Here is a 16,964-nt window from a genome sequence, read left to right as displayed (position 1 = left end):
AATAAAACTAGCCAATACATCAGCTATATTTGACAGCATATGTAGTATTTCATACCCATGATATTCCATTTCTACAATGAAGAGAAGGGCATACATTTCCTTAATTCTACTCTGGGTCTAAGAGTGGACATTATAATTATATATCAATGCTTCATTTTGCTGTTCTTTCCATGAACATTGTGGTAGAAAATTTTCCTGGATGCATCTATTTCACTAGTCACTGGTTATATACATTTTGCATTCTTTTCTGAAATCTTAAAATTGTTTTTCTTAGAACTCAGGATTATTATATTACATTCATTTACCACAATTCGTTTAGCCATTTCCCAGTTGATGCAACTTAGTTTGCTACAAGTTCTCTGCTACTACAAAAAGTCTTCAATGAATATTTGTGTGTATATGAGATGTTTCTTTAGAACTCTGAGATATATTCTTATCATTAGGGACTCTACTTCAATTAGTATAACAATTTAGACAAATTGAATTCTTTCAGTGCTGAAAAAAATTTTCCTTTCATTCCAGAGCTGAATGTTTTGTGACAAATTTGGACCAAAATACAAATTTCACAAAGGATCAATTATAGTTGTAGTTTATGCTAGTTTCTTACTAACTACCCCATAAATGAACCTAAAAACAAATAAATAACAAATAAAACTTGCAGAAACCATGTATTTTTTCGACATGACATGCTCCTTCACTTAAAGAGTTAAAGCATAATTTTAAAATTCTATGCAGAATGGCTGGACCAATTCACATCTCCACTAATATATACTAATGTGCTTATCTTCCTGTTGCCCTTAAAATATTGACTATTTCTATCCTATATCATCATTTTCCATTTCTTGAATATGAAATGAAACTTCATATTTGTTTTGATTTGTATTAAAAAAAATTTAATGATTCAAAGAAATCTTCATATATTTCCCCTGGTTCTACTACTTTGGGACTTCTCTAACTGACATCTCCAGTCATTACTGGGACAACCTCAACATTTGTTAAAATCTCATCAGCCTTGGAACTATACCTCATTACTATCCAGAACTGATAGGAGGATAGAATATTCATCTTGAAGTCAGGGAGGTGGGAGTTCAAATCCAACCTCAGACACTTACTAGCTGTGTGACCATGGGCAAGTCACTTAAACCTAATTGCCATGCATCCAGGGCCACGTCCAGGTGTCCTGATCCTTATATGGCCATTGGACCCAGATGGCTCTGGGGAAAAGAAGTAAGGCTGGTAACTTAAGCACAAATCCAATTCATGGGCTTGTCATGGTCTTTTTTAAGAATGAAGGACAGGGGGCGGGCTAGGTGGCACAGTGGATAGAGCACTGGCCCTGGAGTCAGGAGTACCTGAGTTGAAATCTGGCCTCAGACACTTAATAATTACCTAGCTGTGTAGCCTTGGGCAAGCCACTTAACCCCAACTGCCTTGCAAAAACCTTAAAAAAAAAAAGAATGAAGGACAAACAACATCATTACTACCCTTTGCATCTCTGATTAGAGGGTGGAGCCATGAACTCCAGTCCTCCATTTAAGGAGAGATATTGGTTCATATGTCTTCTTGTTTCCAGATGGCTGTGCTATCTCGGGACCTTTACCTCTGATTTCACCTCATTCCTCCTCTGTATCATGTATTTCTCTCCTTCTCCTCCTTCCCCTGCTTTTCAGCTTCCTTTTGGGTTTTATCTCTATCCCAAGTGTAACTTTTTAAGGGCAGGAATTGTCTTTCTTTTTAAATATTTGTATCTCCAGCACTTAGTACAGTGTTTGACTGATAGTAGGCTCTTAATAAATGTTTATTGACTGTTGACTATGAGTTGTGAATAATTTGTATTTCTTCTGGAGAACTGTTGTTCCTATTTTTTGACCATTAGAAAAATAGTTCTTGGTCTTAAATATTTGCATAAATTGTGAACAGCTTGTATTTATTTGAGAGAACTACCAATCCTATTTTTTTGATCACTAGAAAATGGTTCTTGGTCTTATATATTTGTGTAAATTACCTATAAAACTTAGATATCAGATATCTATCAGAGACATTTTGTGCAAAAATTTCCTCCCAATCAGTGGTTTCTTTTCTTATTCCAACCTTTTCAATTTCATGTCATTGAAATTACTATTTTATCTTTTGTGATTTCTATTTCTTATTTGGATAAGAATTCTCCCAGTAGCTATAGATGTTAAATGTACCTGATCTTGTCCTCTTCTAATTTTTAATAGCATTATCTTTTATATTCAGGTCACATTCATTTTGAACTCATTGTCAAATACAACATAAGATATTGCTCTAAACCTAATTTCTACCAAACTGCTTTATAGTTTTTCCAGAATTTCAAAACATCAAGTCAAATGGAGAATTTATTCAGAAGTATTTGATGTCCTTGGGTTCATTAATCTGAGTAATTAAATTTGATAATTTCTGATTGTTGCTTCTCTGTGATTCTCATTCTTATCTGAGATAAAGAATTAGGTATTTTTAATGAATACCGAATATTTTTGATGACTACCACTTAAAAAATATAATTTGAGAAAGGAAAGAGTTCTTTTTAAAAATGATTTCCCATCTAGAACACTAAAGCACTGTTGGTGAAATTGTGAATTAATCCAGCCATTCTAAAGAGCAATTTGGAATTCTGTCCAAAGGGAAATAAAACTGTACATACCCTTTGATCCAGCAATACTACTATTGGGTCTAAATCCCAAAAAGATTATTAAAAAGGGGGAAAGAACCACATGAACAAGAATATTAATAGCAGTTCTTTTGTGGTGACAAGAAATTGGAAATCTCAATTTGAGATTTGATGGGAATGTTCATCAATTGGGTCATGGTTGAACATGTTGTGGCATATGAATATAATGAAATATTATTGTTCTATAAGAAACAATTAACAGGCAGATCTCAGAAAAATCTGGACCTACATGAACTGAGTAGAACCAGAAGAACATTGCACACCTTAATAGTAACACTGAGTGATGATCAAGTATGATAGACAACTTGTCTCAGTAATAGAGCAATCAAGATAATTCTAAAAGACCTGAGATAGAAAATGGCATACACACCCAGGGAAAGAACTATGGATTATCAATGCCGATCAAAGCATACTATCCTCACTTTTTTAATTTTGCTTTTTGCTTTTCCTTTCTCATGATTTTTCCCTTTTTGTTCTGATTTTTCTTTCACAGAGTGACCAATATGGAAATATGTGTAACATGATTGTTTATGCATAATCTGTATCACATTACTTGCTATCTTAGAATGGGGAAGAAAAAACTTTATAAAAATGGATATTGAAAACTATATATATGTGTGTGTGTGTGTGTGTGTGTGTGTGTGTGTGTGTAATTGAAAATACAGATAAATAAACAACAAAAGAGAGGGGAAAGGGAGATTTTCCTTTGAGATTTTAGACATTTTGCTTCCATTTCTAATGAATTTTGCTATTGATTTTTTTATTTGTTATCTATCTCTGTTAACGACTCCTCTATTAGACTGACTGCTATGACATAAAATACATAAATTAATTTGAATAGTACCATCATTTTATTGGCATGCTTCAACCATGAGGAATGATTATCCCTCCAATTATTTATCTCTTTATTATATTATATCTATATTATATTATATCTATATATTATATATTACAACTTTATTTATTATAACCTATATCAGAAGTAATTAGGTGACACAATGGATAGATCCCTAAGCCTAGAGTCAAGAAGATCTCAATTCAAATATAGCTTTAGACACTTATTAGCTATGTGGCCTTGGGTAAATCAATTATACCTTTGTCTCCTCAATTGTAGTACCTGGCACATAATAATAATAATAATAATAATAATAATAATAATAATAACTGGCTTTGGAATACTATCATCATTATTGCTACTTGTTTCTTTTAAAAGTATTTTAAAATTTTATTTATGTAAAACTTAGGTGTTTCTTGATAGGTTGAAGATTATGGAACTTCCTGATTTTAAAGGAGTATAGATTCCATGATAAATTTTGTGAATCTGACTGAAGATAAAGGAATAAATAAACATTGCAGGAATGTCCAATTTTTTAGCTTTTCTGGGCTACAGCCCTACAAAAATCTGTCAAGAGCTGCATACATAATTCTATACTTATTCATGAATACAATGCAATCTATACCATGAAGGAGCACAATGACAAATGCAAGGCAGGCATGAACGCTTCCCTGCCACACACCCACCACCAGGGCCACTGCAGGCTCAGGTTGGATATGCTTACTTAGAGATTTCTTCTTATCTTTTTGAGTTTTTGATCTTATAATCTTGAAATTGCATAGTAAATTTGTTTTCTTAAATTGGTCATGATGACCAGCTGTATGTATACCACATTGCTATATCATATATATTTTTCAAATTATTTTGAATAGGATTCCCTTTACTATAACTTCCTCCTAGATTTCATTATTACATAGAAATGCTATTGGTTTTGTGGGTTTATTTTGTATCCTGCTTTGCAGAAGTTATTATTTGTCTCAATTTTTTTTTGCTGGTTGTGTAGAGTTTTCTAAGCAAATCATTATGTCATTACCAGAGATAATTTTATTTCCTCTTTTCTCTATTCCCTTAATTCTCTTCTCTTGTCTTATTGTTATCATTAACATTTCTAGACTATGTCAAATAACAGGGGGAACAGAATCCCCTTGCTTTTATTGAGGTAAATCTAGGATTTGCCAGCTTTTTTCATTATTAGGAAAGCTTGTAGTGTTTTCCCAATGCAAGCAAAAATAGTTGCTTGATTTGTTATTTATTTGTTTAATCTATCATTTTTATCATGTTGAAGCCTGACATAATATGTTTATGCTTTTTAGGAATTTTAGCATGGGTATTTTACTTTGTATCCTTGTTTTAATACAATTAATTATATTTCCCCTTAATGTTGAATTATCCATTCATCCTATTTTATATTATTTGATGAGTATGACCAATTTTAAGGATGCTTAAATTTTTTGTGTTAATCTATAGTCATATATAGATGCATATATTTTATCAATCATTATGAGACTAGCAACTCTAAAAGGTTCAAAGAAATCCCTGTATGTCATCAAAACAATTTCTTCATCTATAGGCTAACTCACACAATGAACTATCCATGAGATCTATCCTACTTTAAATGCAGAAAATCCCATAATATTTCCAAGTAACTAGTTACAATATTTAGCATCTTCCTACCAGGAAAGTATTTCTCATATAATACAATAACATAAAGTAGATAATTATATTTATTATAGATAGATGATAGATACATGTTAGACAAATAGAATAAATAGATGTAGGAAGATGAATAGCTAGATATCTAAGATGAAAGACATGATAGATGATAATAGCTAGATGATAGATGATTGATAGATGATAGACAGACAAACAGATAGATAGAAAAATAGAGATAGATAGATAGATAGATAGATAGATAGATAGATAGATAGATAGAACACTTACTAATTACTATGTTCCAGGAACTGTGTTAAATACTCAGAAAACAAATACAAACAAAAAGAAAGACTGGCTTTGTCCTTGATGCAACTTATACTGTAATAGGGGGGTGGGGGGATAGCACATAAAGGGGAGCTAAAGAACAAGGTTCAGTAAGAAACAAGGTAGAAAAGTTGTCCAAAGAGTCTTGGACTGAGCCTGGTTTGAAATGAGCATGACTGACATGACTTAAATGGAAGTTCTGGGGAGGAATTCACCAAAAAGGAGGAGAGGAGAAATTGTACTCTCATGAGAAAGTTGGTGCAGTAGAGAGGAGAAGGTATCCATGCTTTACTATTGTATTATGTAGTTAATGAAAATAAGTGGCCAAATTTTTCAGGAGTGGACATCTCAGCAAAGCAGCATATAGAACTTTCCAACAATACCATTTGCCAAAAAATGGAATTAGCTGTTTTGAGTAAATGCTGAACTCCCTGACCCCAGATATATTCAAGAGAGTAGAAACCATACATTATTCATCAGTCAAACACACTGTAGAAGAAACTGTTGAAGTGTAAGGATGTAGATAGAGTAGGGGAGAGATAGTTTGTATGAGGAATGAGGTGAAGCTGGGGAGGTGGTGGTGGAGGTTTAACTAGACCACTTTTAAGATTCATTTCATTCCATTCTAAGGTAAATTACTGGTATGCATGAGGTTCAATATATAGATGAAGAAGGCTACCATGAAATAATTTGAGGCACCCCAAGGGCCCTGATATTTCCTTCATTGGTCAAGCCTCCCAGATGAATGGAATTCTTAGGTTACTCACTTTTATAGTTTGCTAGATGAATCTAGGTTGATGAATGTTTAGACTCATAAGCGATAAGCATCAAATAATATTACAATTGAGGTATTAAGTAAGAATATATCTAATACAAAATACATTCCATTTGTATATTGAAATAGAACCCATTTTAAATTAGTTATCTTAACAAACAGGGTTAGAAGCAGGATTAGGGACACACACACACACTCACACACAGAGTGTGAGTGTGTGTGTGTGTCTTCTTTTCATAGAGCTTCTTTAGATTCAGCTTAAAAATACAATCTTTCTAATTACTTAAGAATAACTTAAACTGGGAGGAATAGCCTTCGAGATGTCAAATCACATCACAGAATAGAAGTTATCAAAACCATCTGATACTAGTTAAAAAGTGGTGAACTAAAGTGAAGGGAGCTGAACCAAGAGAACATTGTGCACATTAACAACATTGTGAGTTGACCAACTAAGATGGAGGCAACTCCTTTCAGCAATTCAGAGATCTAGACCTATTATGAACAACACTATCCACATCTAGAAGAAAACAAAACAAAACAAAATAAAAAACTCCCATAGTTTATGAATGGATACCATATTAACTTTTTAAAAACTTATGTTTTTCCTTCTTATCCCATGTTTTTCTTTCTTTTGCCTTAGTCCTAATTCCTCATACACAAAGTGACTAATATGTAAGTAAACATGTTAAACACAAATGAACATGTACAACTTTTACTAGACTCATCGTTGCTGAGGGAAGGGGGGGTTGGTAAGAAAGGTGGTAGAAAAATATGTAACTTATAAATATGCAAGTGAATAAATGTTGAAAAACTTTTATAACATGTAATTGGAAAAATAAAAAAAAACATCAAAAACATAGAGAGCTAGAGCAATGGAATAGACCAGATGAAACAATCAAAAACAATGAAACTCAGTAACCAAGTATTTCATAAAAATGGAAAACATAAATTGCCTAGAAAAAAGCTACTTATGGGATAAAAAAAAATTCTGGAAGAAATAGAAAATAGTTGACTGAAGTTAGGCTTAGACTGACACCTCACACACTATTCAATAATACCTCCTAATTTGATATTAGACTTTAATATTAAAGATTATACTATTAAAAAAATAAGAAGTAAATCATATTGGCTCTCATGGCTATGAGTAAGAGGCATATTCTTAGCCAAAAAAAAGATAATAGAAGTATTTACGAAATGTAAACTAATAACTTTGATTACATGAAATAGAAAAGTTTCTTGCAGAGGCAAAATTAATGCACCCAGGATAAGAAGGGAAGCAGTTTAATGGGCAAAAACTCTTTGAATCTGATTTCTCTGATAAGGGCTTGAGTATCTATGACACATAAATAATTGTATTTACATCTATACATAAAGCTATAACAGATTTGAAATTAATAGGCATTCTATATGTATATTATACAGATATATGAAATTAATAAACCTTGCCCAATATGTATATATGCATAAGAAATCAAGAGGTATTCCCTAATAGATAATTGGTCAAAGGATATGAATAAACATTTCTCAGAAGAACTGAAGAACATTCTCAACCAAATGAAAGAATGCTCCAAATCAATAATAAGAGAAATAAAAATCATTGAGATTTCAGTTAAACCCTATAAATAGACAAAATGACAAACAAGGGCAATAATCAATGTTGAAGTCATTGTAGAATAATAGGTATACTAATTCATTACTGAAATGGATAATCATTTTGGAAAGAAATTTGAAATTATGCAAATAAAGTGCCTAAAATGTCCATATTCTTTGAACTAGAGAGTCTCTTATTGAACATATATCTCAAGGAAGTCATGGATAAGAAGGAAGTACCAATATACCCACAATATATACAGTAGCACTCTCTGTAATAGCAGAAAATCAGAAATAAAGAGAGAGAGAGAGAGAGAGTAGATCAATGAATTGGTTGTGTAACTAATAATAATGTTTGTCCTTCATTTTTGAAGACATCATCAGGGAGGTGATACCACGACAAGCACAAGAATTGGATTTGAGTGAGAGGGATGCTGTGCTAAGTCACCAGCCTCACTTTCTCCTCCAGAATCATCTGGAGAGGCCAGATATGAATCAGAATGACTGGAGATGGCTCTGGATGCAGGACAATCAGGTTCAAGTAACTTGTTCAAGGTCATATAGCTAGTGTCAGAAGCTGTATTTGAACTCCCATCCTCTTGATTCCAGTGCACCACCTAGCTGCCTATGGTTGTACAATTAAAAAAAATTTTAAATCCCCAATCAAAATCCAAAAATGGAAATCTTGAAAATCAATGATGAGATTAATAAAACTAAAAATAAAAAAATTGAATAACTAAAACTAGGAGAAAGTTTTATGGGAGAAACCTAATAAAATAGATAAAGTATTGGTTAATTTTATTTTTTTTAAAAAAGAAGAAAACCAAATTAGCAGTATTAAAAAAGAAAAGGGCTAATGCATGACCAATGGAATTAAAACAATTCTAGCAGTTATTTTGTCCAATTATATCACAGTATACTTAGCAATCTAAGTGAAATGAATGGATTTTTACACAACATAACTAGAAATAGAATATTACTCCTATCTTTGGGGAGAAAATTGAACAAACCATAAATGAGCTCCTATAAAACAATTTCCAGATGAATTTATAGGTGAATTCTACCAACCATTTAAGGAACAAATAATCCCAGTATTATATAAACTATCTGAAAAATAATAGGTAAAGAAGGAGTTCTACCAAGTTCTTTTTATGACATAAATGTGTTTTAAATACCTAAATCAGTGAGAGCAAAAAGAGAGCAGGAAAATTCTAGGCCAGTTTCACTAATGAACACTGAGGCAAAAATTTTAAATAAATTGCTAGCAAAGTGATATCAGCAATTTTTCACAATTAAACCAGGTGGGACTTATACTAGGAATTCAGGATTTGCCAATATTAGGAAAACTGTCAGCATAATTGCCTATATCAATTACAAAACCAAAAAAATATCTCAATAGATGCATAAAAAGCTTTGGACAAAATCCAATATACATTCCTATCTTAAAAAGTCCTAGAAAGCATAGGAATAAGTGAATTTTTTCTTAAAAAGATAAGTAGTATTTATCTAAATTCAAGAGCAAACATTACCAGTAATGGGAATGAGTTAGAACCCTTTAGATAAGATCAGAGGTGAAGGAAAAATATCCATTATCATCACTATTATTCAAAATCATACTCAAAATACTAGTTATAGTAATGACAAGAAAAAAAATTGAAGAAATAAAATTAGCCAGTAAGGAAACAAAACTGTCACTCTTTGCAGATGATACTTAGAAAACCCTATAGAAACAAATAATGCCTTAGCAAAGTTGCAAGAAATAAAATAAACCTATAAAATCATCAGTATTTCTATATATTATCAACAAAGTCCAGCAGCAAGAGAAAGAGAAATCTCATTTTAAATAACTTCAGACAATATAAAATACTTGTAAATCTTCCTATTAAAACAAACCCAGAGACTATATGAACAAAATTACAAAACACTTCATACATGTAAAGATCTAAACAATTGGAGAAATATTAATTGCTCATGGATAGGCCAAGCCAACATAATAAAAATGACAATTCTACCTGTTCATTTACTTATTCAATGCTATACCAATCAAACTACAAAAGAGTTATTTTATAGAACTAGAAAAAAAATAATAAAATTCTTCTGGAACAACAAAAAGTAAAAAATATCAAGACAATCAATAAAAAAATTGAAGGAAGATGGTCGAGCAGGACTAGATTTTAAACTATATTCCAAAGTATTAATTGTCAAAACAATCCAGTACAGCCTAAGAAAAAGAACAGTGGATCAAATGAGATAGATTAAGTACCTAATAATATAAGTGACCATAGAATCTAGTGTTTGATAACTGAGATAAGAACTCAGACAAAAACTGCTGGGAAAATTGGAAAACTTGGCATAAACAAGGCATCAATCATATCTCACACTATACCAAGATAAGGTCAAAATGGGTACATTATTTAGACATAAAAAGTGCTATCATAAGCAAATTTTTAACTGTCAGATTTATAGTTCTATCTATAAATAGAGGGGAATATAAGAAATAAAATGATTAACTTTGATTACATGAAATTAGAAAGGTTTTGCAGAAACAAAACTAATGCAGTTAGAAGGAAAGAAGGAAACTGAGGAAATACATGTCATTCTCCAATTGATAGTCAAAGGATATGAACAGAAAGTTTTTAGAAAAAGAAATCAAAGCTATCAATAGTCATAAGAAAAAATGTTCTAAATCACTTACAGAAAAATGTAAATTAAAACAACTCTGAGGTACCATTGTGGCTACAATGATAGATAAAGAAAATGATAAATACTAGAGGGGATGTGGAAAAATAGGGACACTAATGCATTGTTAGTAGAGCTGTGAAATGGTCCGACCATTCTGGAGAACAAGTTAGCACTATGCCCAAAGGCCTATAGAAGGATACGTAGCTTTTGACATAGCCATATCACTACCTAGGAGATCAAATAAAACAGAAAAGGACCTATCTGTACAAAAATATTTGGCAACTCTTTTTTGTGGTGGCAAATAATAGGAAATTGAGAAGATTCCCAATAACTGATTGGTTCATTGGTTAGTTATTGTCCTTCATATATTATATTGAAGAAGACCAAAATGACATCACTATGTTGAGATCAAGGTACAGGGCAGCTGATTGTGGTTGATCAGACAAGCTTAGAAAACTATATCATAGATCAAGCACAAATATCCCAAATGAAAGGAGGAAGTTGTTTCTTTTAAGCTACTGAAATTCTGCTTTGCTCATAGATACAGTACTTTCTTTGATAAGGGCACACCATGCTAGACAGTCCTGTACCAATGTCTCCCATGTCTCACAACCAATAGATTTGGAATGCCCTTCTATAGCATCTTCTGACTTCATGTAAACATTTGCTTTGTGTGAGTTCTCTGTAAAATAGTCTTTTAGGCAAATGTGTTTGGCATTTAAACAACATGAGCTCTCTGCAGTAGAGTTTAAATACTTAGCAGTTCAGCTCAAGAAAGACATCTGTGTCCAGTACTTTAACTTGCCAAGTGATCTTCAGAATCTTCTTAAGACAATTAAAATGAAAGCAGTTCAACCCTTGGACATGGCCCTGGTATATTGTCCAGGTTTCATAATGAGGTCAACACAATAGCTATGTGGACCTTCAGTTTGGTAGGCAGACTAATACCTCTTTTCTCTCATACTTTCCTTCATATCCTCCCCCAAAATGAGCTAGCTCTGGCAATATACATCAACATTTTCAACTATGTGGACATCTCTGGAAAGTACACTGCTGGGAAAATTGCCAAAGTTAATAGACATATTCACAGTATTCAAAATTACTCATTTCTTGTAATCAGTGGTTCCACTTGTGGATGGTGTGGTTCTGGCTGGTGGAGAACTTTTGTTTTCTTGGTGTTGATCATCATGAACAAAAAGTTATGCACTAATTATCTCTCCACTCTAGACCTGACTTATAGCCTTTTTAGGTTAAAAAATTTACCATCAGTGTGGTAGCTGACTGATGCCATTTTCATCCTTATTGAAGATGTCCAAACAACATCATTGAAATATCATGCTAAAGCCACAGCCCTGCTTCACTTCATTGATGAATGGGAAAGTACAAGACATTACCCAATATCTAGGACATGAGCAAGCATGCTGTCATGGAACTGGCATACAATCCTGATGAACTTCTCTAACAACAAAAATTTTGCCATGGTCTTCTACAAGCCTTCAGGATGACCAATTTCAAAGGTCCTGATCAGATGGTTGAATGTTGCATATACATGTCTTTTATGGTCCTGGAATTTGCACTGAAGTCAGTCAGTAAATACTATCTTGACTGTTTCTTGTTCCTTTCTGAAGTCACACTGGTTCTTGGGTAAATGACCATCTTCCAGGTGAAGTACTAGCTTACTCTGGAAAGAATCTTGGGGGCAGTGACTAAGAAAGAGATTTCCCCTGTGATTGTCATAAGACAACATTTTTCCTTTATAGAGATGGACAATGAGACATTCTTGATCCCCTAGCTGAATAATCTCCTCTTACCATATAGCTCAACAGAATTCTATCAGCTTTTGTATGAGCAATGAACTCCCCTGTCTTTTAAATCTCTACTGGAATAGAATAAATACTAAGAACTTTGCCACACAACCCTCTTCTTCAGTTGGAAGTCCAGTTAGAGAGGGATTGACTTTAACCTGAGCCATGTAGTCAATGAATGACTGGCATTGATTGACAATGGTCTGCTGAGAACACTATGGAAATAAATGTTCAGTCCATCTTTCCAAGATTAGTGATTATCACTAATCAGTGTGGCTCCATCAACAGAGAAGTTGAGATACAAGATGGGTCTTTGACTTATAAATACCTTCAAGGCATCATAGAAGCACTTTGGGTTGTTGCTATCATCATAAAACTGAGTTTCATCTACCTTCTTACTAAGTCAAGAATCATGTAGTTTTCTAGGCTTCACTTGCAGTTTACTTTTGATGGACTTAAACAATGCCTTCTTAAAGACAGATGAACTATCCTGCAGAAAAACTCCTGTGGAGTTCTCATTTTTCATTTAGTAATTTCTGAATTTCCCCTATGATTGTCATCAAATAAATTCATATGTTTTCAAGTGTTCTGAACTAGATTAATAAATGTGGTGTTGTATACCAAATCTCTGAAAACTGTCCACTTCTTTTCTGCTCCACTGTTTCCAATAAACTTCTTGATTGGAAGCACAGTCTAATCTACTGACAGCAAATCTTCCAGAAGTCATATTGCCTTGGTGTCACAGATTTTGTTGAATGTGAATGTTTAACTTCAAGAGGCTAAGTTTCTTATCATTCAGCACTCTGGACACACATACTTTCACCACTCTCACATTGTCTGTTTCTTCTCCCAACAATTATAGTCTATTAAATGTCAAAGTTTCCTGAAAGGATGCATCCATGGAGTTTTATTGTATTTATGTAAATGGAAGACGATATTGGTGAAGAGGTCATGAGATGCAGAAGTCTTCAGTAGTAGATGAACATTTCTACTGCTGTTTACAATTCTATTCTTCCCAAGGACTCCCTGCCATGTCTGTACTTACGCTGGAATTAAAGTCACCCAGAATTACAAGCCTGTCTGCTTTCAGCACATTGATGTTGAAGATCTCCAGAGCTTCATAAATTTTTTCTTTGATCTCATCAGGGTTTGTCATGGTGGGAGTATGTGCACTGATGATGGTGACATATGACACTTACCTGCAAGTGGCAATCACATTGTCACAAACCTGTCATTCATACTTTTTGTGAAGCATACAACCTTATTTACTATATTAGAATTGATTGCAAAATCTATGCCAACTTCACAGAACTCCTCATCACAGTGACCACTGTAAAAGACTCTCACAGGAAGTTAAAAGATGGTTTGAGAAAAAATAAGGAGTCTTATATGAACTGATGCAAAATGAAGTGAGCAGAAGAGTGTACAAAGTAACAGCAAAATTGTAGGATTATCAACTCTGAAAGACTTGGCTGCTCTAATCGAGACAATGATCCAAAACAATTATAAAAAATTCATGATGAAAAATGCTATCCACTACTTGAAAGAAAACAGATGAATTCTGAATGCAGATTAAAGCATACTGTTTCTCTTTCTTTATGTTTCTTGCTTTTTCTTATTTTTTATCAATATGGCTACTATGGAAATATGTTTTGCTTGTTTCACATGTTTGCATATGTTTCACATGTATAATAGATATATTGCTTGTCTTCTATAAGTCTGAGGACAGATGGTAGAGAGGGAGAGAGTTTGGAACTCTAATTTTTTTAAAATAAAAGTTTAAAAATAAGTAATAAAAGGGAAAAATGCTTGAGCATTTAAATAAATAAAAATTTTAAATAAATGCCTTAGAAGGCAATACATTACATAGAGACAAAACAAAAATTTTACACATGAAGATCCTTCAGATTTACCTTTCCACCCTGAAATAGGTGAAAGGATAGGTGAGGAAGGTGGAGGAAAGACTGATCCATTTTCCTCAGGGAGAGAAAGGAGACTTTTTTGGGGAAATGCCATTTATTTTCACACCATAGCCTACTTGGATTTTCCCACTATCCAAGGAAAGCAAAAGGATAAATTCAATCAAATATATCTATGAATTAAAATAAGGGAACTTGAGGTAAAGTTCAGAAAAGGCATCTTTCAGTCCACCCATGAAAACCCTCTGGAGACTTCCACCCCTAAGTGACCCCACTCACAGGAAGCAGCAAAAGGCAATAGCTGCTGAGACTCCCCAGGATAAGCACCTGGACACCCTCATCCATGGCTCTGGGTCATGGCCTCTTCACCCGGAAGCTTCTGCTCTTCAAGTGTTCCCTTGGTCACTAAGGATGTATAGGGTTCTTTAGGCGTCACTAAGGCTAGATCATTATTCTTACTACATCATCAATATGACTAACTATTCTATTGGTATTGTTGTTCCCTCTCATTTATTATTATTAATATTCTTGTGATCATTAATTTTTATGGTTGATTTGGTGGTGATTGTTCCCTCTCATTTTCATCATCATCACTATAATTATCCTTAATATGGTTCTTGTTTGTTGTACTCCCTCATTTGTTGTTGTTGTATTAATTATAGTAGTAGCTGACATACAGAGCACCTTTAGGTTTGTTAAGCATTTTTCATATATTATCTTACTTGATTCTCATAACAATCCAGGAGGTAGATGTTCTTATTATTTCTATTTGACAGATGAGCCTGTGTCTAGGAGATATTGAGTGACTTGCCCAGGGTCACACAGCTGGTATGTCTGAGGTGAAATTCAAATTCAGTTTTTCCTGACTTTCAAATCTCCCACTCCATATATTCCAATTTATTATTGCCCAAACACCAGTCTATCTCCTGTCTTTATGTCTTTGCACATGCTATTGCCCATATCTAAAATGATCTCACTCCTCCTGCTGACCTTTGGAAGTACCAGGCTCCCTTCAGGGTCCTTCTTAGGTACTATTTCCAATATGTAACTTTACTGTTGTTATTGCTTCCACTTAAATTATCTTGTATTTATTTTGTCTAAACTTTGTATTTATGTAGTATAAATGTGTCTCTCCCTCCCCTCCTCCAGGAATGTGAGCTCTTAAAGTGCTCGAATTATTTCACTTTTTTTTTTGTATTCCACAGCACCCAATATAGGAAATATTTAATGTTTGAACTGAATTGTTGACTTAACCTGTCTTACATCATTCAAAAGGTTGAGGTTTTCCTGTGTTTCATCAGTCCCCTTTCTCCATTCCGCGGATCTTAGAATCATCACCTAGCTAGCTATTCTATACACTACCAGAGATGCCAAACATGTAAACAGCAAGCATCACTTCCAAGTGGCTGAACCAGATTCATATGTGATTGGGAATTATTTAACTAAAAAAAGACAACAGAACAAAGATAATGTTTGGTTTGATGGCTCCCCTTTATGTTTTCATTTGTCAGCACTATTATACATTATCATTAATCCCTCTGCCTATATATATCTTTAATTGTTTTTTCTAACCTTCTCCATGACATTCTATGCATTTTCAATCTTTCCTTACCATGATCTCCTTCCTAATTTACCTATATTCTCAGGTCTCCCTGGTCCTAAGAAAGTCTTCTTTGGACACTTTTATTCCATCCAGTTACTATTCCATTTCTTTCCTTCTCTTTTATTGCTCTTGGTTCTCCTTCTCTAGTCACTTCTTTCTTTTCTTTCTTCATTTCTTTCCTTTCATTTTTGCCTCATTAACTTCACATTCTCTTCCTAGTTCTTTAATATGGGTATTCCCCAAGAATCTATCTTTGACTTTGTTCTCTCTTTTTACTAAACTTCTTGAAAAGGTTAACTATGACAGGAACAACAAAAGGTTAATTTCTGTGATGCTTTCCATAATGTCTTGTCTCTGTAGACTTCTATAACCCTTCATTTTTATGAGTATAAAGATAAGGCTTCACTTCTTGGAATTTTTGCAACTGTGAATGTTATCTTTATTTGCATTGAGGAGTGTAAATGAGTCAATATTGCTTGATATAGAACACATACATGCTGTGTATATTGTATGCATGTGTGTGTATATACACATAGATATTTTACTAAATAAGGGACTATATCCCCCTTTAAGGAATTTTGTAAATTGGAAATTTATTCTCCCTTCCTATGTGAACTAGCATGTCACATGCCCAAGAAGAAAAAAATCCATAAATTATTCTGTGAGACTTTTGATTTCCTAGTTGAGATTATTATCCAGGACATTTCTCTGGGCACATGTCAAATAATTGGCATATATCCAATTAGTGTTAATCATCCCTTGCCTTTTGCTTTCATCCCTAAAACAAGCTGGGAAAGACTGACTTCTTTGCCCCAAAATAATGTCATAAAGTGTCTAGAAGAGAACCTCTGCATGCCCCTCCTTAGCTAATCTTTAGCATATTACAAAGCATTCCATTCCTATACACACACACACACACAGACAACACAATTAGTAAGACAATGATCCGGAAGGAAAGGTAGGTGATACCTTATTTTTTTCTAATTACCACCCTAAAACCTCCAAAACTAAAGAAACATCTTTAACACATATAAGAGATGATACCTCTTCCTATACCAAAAAAAAAAAGTAAAACTGAGAAACTAG

This window comes from Macrotis lagotis, chromosome X (assembly GCF_037893015.1).
Source record: "Macrotis lagotis isolate mMagLag1 chromosome X, bilby.v1.9.chrom.fasta, whole genome shotgun sequence".
NCBI lineage: Eukaryota > Metazoa > Chordata > Mammalia > Peramelemorphia > Peramelidae > Macrotis > Macrotis lagotis.
This window is presented reverse-complemented; position numbering follows the sequence as displayed.